The sequence below is a fragment of the Ascaphus truei genome, chromosome 5 (assembly GCF_040206685.1).
Source record: "Ascaphus truei isolate aAscTru1 chromosome 5, aAscTru1.hap1, whole genome shotgun sequence".
NCBI classification, from domain to species: domain Eukaryota; kingdom Metazoa; phylum Chordata; class Amphibia; order Anura; family Ascaphidae; genus Ascaphus; species Ascaphus truei.
In genome coordinates this window covers 123466610-123473349 of record NC_134487.1, presented here as the reverse complement: position 1 = coordinate 123473349, position 6740 = coordinate 123466610, and positions in this window count along the sequence as shown.

Genomic DNA, 6740 nt, shown 5'->3' with positions numbered 1-6740 from the left:
GACATCAAGAGGTTAACCTGGAAGCAGCAGATGGAATCCGACGATGGCGGACACCCTCTAGGCAACTACTTGTGGATTAAATGCAATTGTAACCTTTAACCTTAATGCTGAAAGACAAAAATGTCACACTGTCCTTTCCAAGCATCCGCACTTGCAGGTAAACCGGCGGGTGAGAGATCAGCTCCTGCACAGCACCGGATCAGATCTTGGCTGTATTCCCACGTGGTGTCGCCCACTGACGTCACTTGACCCGTGTCCGCAAATGTGATTGTCAGTAAAGGAATGAATGCAGACAGGGATGGATATAGCAATCAATACTGGCTTAAATATTGTCCATCACAAACTCCTACGCGTTTCGTAAAATCAATACTTCATCAGGGATGTTTGAATCTAGTATTCTATAAGCGATCATAAAAAAAATCACTGGTCCGTTTACGCTGCCAGTTTTCTGAGCGTTGCTATCACGGTATTCACAAAGCCTCGATTACCTGGGATAGCAAAATGCCCAAACCTGGCGAGTAGCCGGCGACGTGATGATCGCCTCTCTCAAAAGGGCTCACCCGGCGATCTGGCGCAGCTGCATAGAGAGCTGCACAGAGAGAGCCGCCTCTCCCTGCACATATCTCACCCGCGATCGCAGGCTTTTAATATACATTTTAATACTGGTGTAGATGAGAAGGGGGTCTCCGGAGCAGAACCGTGTTGATTTCAGGTCCGGGGACCCCCTGCTTCCAGCGATACAGGCCCCGATATGGGGTGCCGGTATTTCCTATGCATTTAAATGTCTCGCGTCATGTGACCATGGGAATAAAATGCATAGGAGATACCGGCACCCCATAACGGGGCCTGTAACTCAGGAAGCAGGGGGTCCCCGGACCTGAAATCAATGCGGTTGTGCTCTGGAGACCCCCTGCTCATGTACACTAGTTTTTAAATTTATATTAAAACAGCTTCATTACCTTAGCGGCTAGCCACTAAGGCAATGAAGGAGGTTAAACCTCAGCCCGTTTCTTGTGGTGGATGAAGGGGGTAGTAGTCCCTGGGTGGGTGCTTAGGCCTGGCTGGAAGGTTGCAGGAGTAGTTAACCCCTTCACTACCATAGCGGTGGGAGCCGAAATGGTACAGAAGGGGTTAACCAGTCCCGCTACACCCTTGAAGGCCTAAACACCCACCCTTGGGGCTACTACCTTTCACCCAATCCCTCTACCCCCAAGAAACAAAAATAAACACAACAACCCTACTACCCACCTCTTCTACCCCCAACAACCCCCCACAACACATACAGTACGTTATAAAATTAAACATTAGCCAGCCAGCAAAAAGAAAGTAAGTAAAACTTTCTACTTACTCCTGCCATCATGAAGGGCTAGTGGTTTTATTTATTTAATTGATTTGTTGGCTAGTGGTTTTGTTTCTTGAATTGTTTGGATAGGTGTTTTTAATTAAATTCTTCTGTTTTGGAATAACATAATTTTTTATTATTTTTCTGTTTTGGTGATGAATAAAAATGATCTATATATACTATTAGGCTTTTTAATTATTTTATTGTTGGAGTGTTTAGGTGCTTGTGTATTTCTTTTATTATGGTGTATTTTTGGCCTTAATGATTTTTATTAGGTTCACCATTGAGTGCTATAGTGGCTTATCATGCCCATATTATATGGGTATGATATACCACTGTGCCAATCCATGGGTAGAGGGTGATTATAGTGGCCCTTGGGTGGGTGGTTAGGCCTACCGGGTGGGTAGCAGGGGACAGTGGTTAACTGTAACGGTGCTCACCACAAACAGGACTTAGACCGCAGGGCTGAGGTGGGGATACAGATAACCGCCAACCTACAACTACGAGACCAGGTCCGGATTGCAGAGTCAGGGTCGTGTAGCCGGGTCAGGGTAGGAGAGTTTGGGTAGATCGAGGTACGTGCCATAGTCAGGGGTTGGAGAGAGAAGAGTAGTCATAATCCATAGCCGTGGTTGAAGAGAGAGCAGGAGTCCAGTAACGAGCCGAGGTCCAGGGGTACGAAAAGACAGAGGTCCGGGCAAGAGCTGGGGTCACAATGAAGAGAACAAGGCAGTGGCACAGCACAGCAGCGAGCAGCTTGTAGCAAGCACGGTACATAAACATTAGTTTATTATTTAGTAGCAGAGAGCTGACTGGGTATTTAAGGGAGCAGGAACCCATGGAAGGAACAGAAAGAACAGAGACAAAGAGACCACAATCCGCGAGTAGACACAACACTAATATCTAATAAAAGCAATAAAACTATTTTTGAGGAAAGAGAAACACGCAGAGACACTGAGATCCAGAAGGAGAGAGAGAGAGTAAGGGAGAGAGATTCTAGAATGGAGGAGGAGAGACGAAGGGAAAGGGAAAGACAGAGAGAGAGAGAAAGACAGAGAGAAAAAGATTTGAGAGTGAAGGAAGACAGAGAAAGAACTATGAGAGATAAAGAAAGAGAGACTAGAAGATATAGGGAACAACAAAGAGATAGAGACTTCGCTTACCACCAAGAGCAAAGGGAATTAGAACAGAGGGAAAAAGATCAAAAAGATAGGGAATATCAAAAAGAGAAAGAAATTAAAAGAGAAAAGGAAATGAAAAGAGAAAGGGAAGAAAGGAAGAGAGAAAGAGAGAGGTATCATCTAGATAAACAACGGAAAACTAGCAGATCCAGGTCACCTATTGGAGCAACTGGACAGACTAGTTTTTTAGACATGGACACAACTTTAAGTGTATGGGAGATACCCAGCACTTACACCCCCCCCCCGAAAGAGAGGAGGGATCCAAAACCATATCCAAAAAGAGACAACATCAGAGAGGGAAACGAGGAAAAAGAAGGAAAAGGGAAAGATTGAATAAGAAAGGAGATATTGATACAAGGAGTATTTTTAACTTGAGCAAAGTAGAACTAACTGCACCACAACAAAAATTGATCTCAAAGGGACTATCCTTTGCACCGACAACGGGGCCCAATAATTTTGGCCTATTTTTGGATGCAAATCGTTATCTTAGAAAATTGACAGTGAAAAATTTTTCCAAAGTAAAAACACAGAATCTAGATTGCATGTGGAGAAGCCTAATAGTAACTTTGAGGAGAGTAAATTTAAACATACTTCACTAAAACAAAAATCCTCATTTTACCCGACCTATTATAAAGGGAAACATCTTGAGGTATTTTATGATTTAATTGTTAAGGACTTTGAGACTCTTTCTAAGAATACAAAATCGTCAACTAGAAATAACATAACAATAGAGGAAAGAAAAGCCTTGGAAGAGATAACTAAAAATGAAAACATAGTGATTAAACAGGCCGATAAAGGCGGAGGGACAGTTATTATGGACAAAGAGGATTATTTGAGGGAAGTACATCGCCTTTTAGGAGATGAAAATACTTATAGTATCTTAAAGAAAAATCCAAGTTTAGAATTCAATAAAGATTTGACTGTGCTGTTAGAAGGAGGCAGAGATAAAGGTATCCTAACGGAATCAGAATATAAATTTCTAAACAATAAGTCACCTCAAATTCCGATTTTTTATATTCTCCCAAAAATCCATAAAGGTCTCCAAAACCCGCCCGGGAGACCGATAATATCAGGCATCAATTCATTAACGTCAAACTTATCAGCTTATATTGATAGTTTCCTCCAGGGCTACGTCAAAGATATGCCATCATATTTGAAAGATACAGCGGACATTATAAATACTCTGAATAAATTTGTATGGAAGGAGGACTATTTATTAGCGACTATAGATGTGGCTTCGCTGTATACATCCATTGCACATCAATTAGGCCTACAAGCGGTGGAGTATTTTCTTAGAAATGATCCAGATTTACACGAACTCCAGATAAAGTTTCTTTTGGATAGTATTTTATTTATTTTACAAAAAAATTACTTTGTATTTGACAATATTTTTTATGTTCAGAAATGTGGCACCGCCATGGGAACGAAGTTTGCCCCCAGCTACGCTAACCTCTTTATGGGGTTCTGGGAGAATCGTACCATCTGGCCCGGAGGCGTGCTGGGGGGGAACCTTGTCCTATGGCGGCGCTACATTGATGACATTATCCTTATTTGGCAGGGAGAGAAAGTAGATTTGGAGCAATTTATTTTAGATCTGAACAAAAATGATTTTAACCTTACATTTACACACATTATAAGCGAGAGTTCAGTCGAATATTTAGATTTAAATATTTATATAGAGGGAGGTACTCTAAAAACTAAAACACACTTTAAAAACGTTGATTGCAACAATTTCATCTTGAGATCAAGCTGCCATCACCATCAGTGGATGGACGGGGTCCCCTATAGCCAGTATAGGAGGCTCCGCAGAAACTGTACCGAAGATAATGTTTTCAATGATCAATGCAAAGTTTTGGAAAAAAGATTTATGGAGAAAAATTATAGCCAGGATATTTTAGATAATGCATTTTTGAAGGCAAAGAATTTAGACAGAAAAGAAACTCTAATATCTAACAAAAAAACAAATCTTATATCTCCCACGTCGATCAATCCATATGATACTGCGTTTATGACTACTTTCAATAAAGAAGCTAAGACTATAGAAAAGATTTTACGTAAACACTGGCACGTTTTAAAATCAGATAATATATTAAGGGAAATCTTACCGGACAATCCAAAAATAATTTTTAAAAAGGCACAAAATATAAAAAATTTAATTGCACCTAGCGCCTTAAGAAACACACGAGAGATGAATCAAGGGTGGCTTAAAGATTTGACAGGTTTTTATGGCTGCTCTTCTTGCAAGGCCTGCCAACATAAACTAAAAGATAAAACTAGTTTTACAAGCCATAGAAACAATGAGTCTTTTAAAATCAAGCAGTATATTAATTGTACCACTAATTTTGTAATTTATATTCTCCAGTGCCCGTGTGGGCTTCAATATGTAGGGAAGACATCTAGGCCCATTCGCACCCGCATCATTGAACACCTTAGTAACATTAGAAGGGGGATTTTAACTCACAGCGTTTCAAAACACTACGCAAAATATCATCAGTCAAATCCGGATAGTCTGAAATTTATGGCTATCGAGAATGTGAAACAACACTGGAGGGGCCGTTCACGAGAGGTGGATTTAAGTAAAAGGGAAATGTACTGGATTCACAAGCTAGGTACATTAATACCACATGGCTTGAATTCAGACTTTGAAGTGCTACCCTTTTTACATGACTGAAATTTGACTCATCTTTGGCCCCTTTTTTAACTACAATCATCTCTTTTATTATTTCTTGTCTTAGGATTGTTTCATTGTTTTATCAATTTTTTACCAATTGTAATGTTTTAATGAATTTTAAATTTATAAACTTAAAATTAAGCTAAATTTGATAGATATTCCCTTTTTTATACAAAAATCTTTTTATAAAGATTTTTTAATTACATTTTTTTAACATCGATTATAGTCCCGCTGTTAGTTTATATTTTATTAATTATTTAATGTATAATAAATATTTTAATTATATACCCCAATCTATAACACATTGACCTTTACCCTTAAGTCTACCTCCAAATGAAAGATAACATCCAGTAACATATAAGAATCTGAAATCTCCTCATACAATATTTAATGTAGACAGTATCTGCCATACTAATACTTGTTTCATATCTCTCCTCTCTCCCAACCTAGATAGTCTTCATGATCTGTTGTGTATTATTATTATTTTGTATTTAATATGATAGTATTATCTGTCCTTTTTATTTATTATAATTATAGTTAACTGGACAGAATGAGTTATCACACTTGCATTATTTAATAAATCTATATTACCAATTAATTAATTTTTATAATTCTTATAGTTTTTTAATTATGTATAAATAAAGATTGTCTTAATAAAACCATTATGTATTTTAAATATTATGTAAAGCAATGAGTGTAGGTTTTTTTGACCACAGAGCAATGTGCCTATGTAAAGGCAAACCTGTGGGTTAAATTCTGTTTTGAATCAGTTGAAAGAGATTAGCACTAATTAACCAATTAGACTTTATTCACATAAATACACCATGCCCACGTAACACTGTATGACGCTCCTGACGAAGCTGTATGACGCAGCGAAACGCATAGAGCCTGATCCAGAGCTTACTCAGTCAAGCTGCAGCTGACTGGAAGCAAAGACCAAAGACTCCAAAGACTCCAGACGTTTGTGCGCTCCAGTGATCCCCCCCTCGGTGCCTCACAGTCCATTGCCATCGGATGTGTCCAGATACCACCCGGAAGTGACGTCAGACGCCATCGCGACGACAACACTAGGAACAGAGGAGGACGGGGAGACAGCACAGCAGGCGCACTGAGCGCTAAAAGAAACCTTTATGTGCCTGATATTTGTGTACAGAATGTGAGTACATTCCCTACCATTTCATTGTTTATAAAACACTGCTTGTTGCAAGCTATACTATTGGCCGTTTCTTCTGCTCTTCTTTTACACATATTTTATGGGAAATTGAGCTCCACCATTCCTGAAGCAACCCTCATAAGGGAAGATCAAGAGGGGATAAAAGACCTACCCAAAGAAACCTCACCACCATATCATTATCTGACAGAGTCAGAGAAAAGCGAATTTACCCTATATGTTGCTGTAAGTAGGTTCTCCCCCAGAGCTAAGATTCACGCAAATTAACTCATCATTGAATCACAATACTGCACAATTATTGTTTGTATATGTTTTTTATTCACATGTTGTTTTCCTGACCGGGTCGCTCACTTTCCACAACCAACCACGACTGTA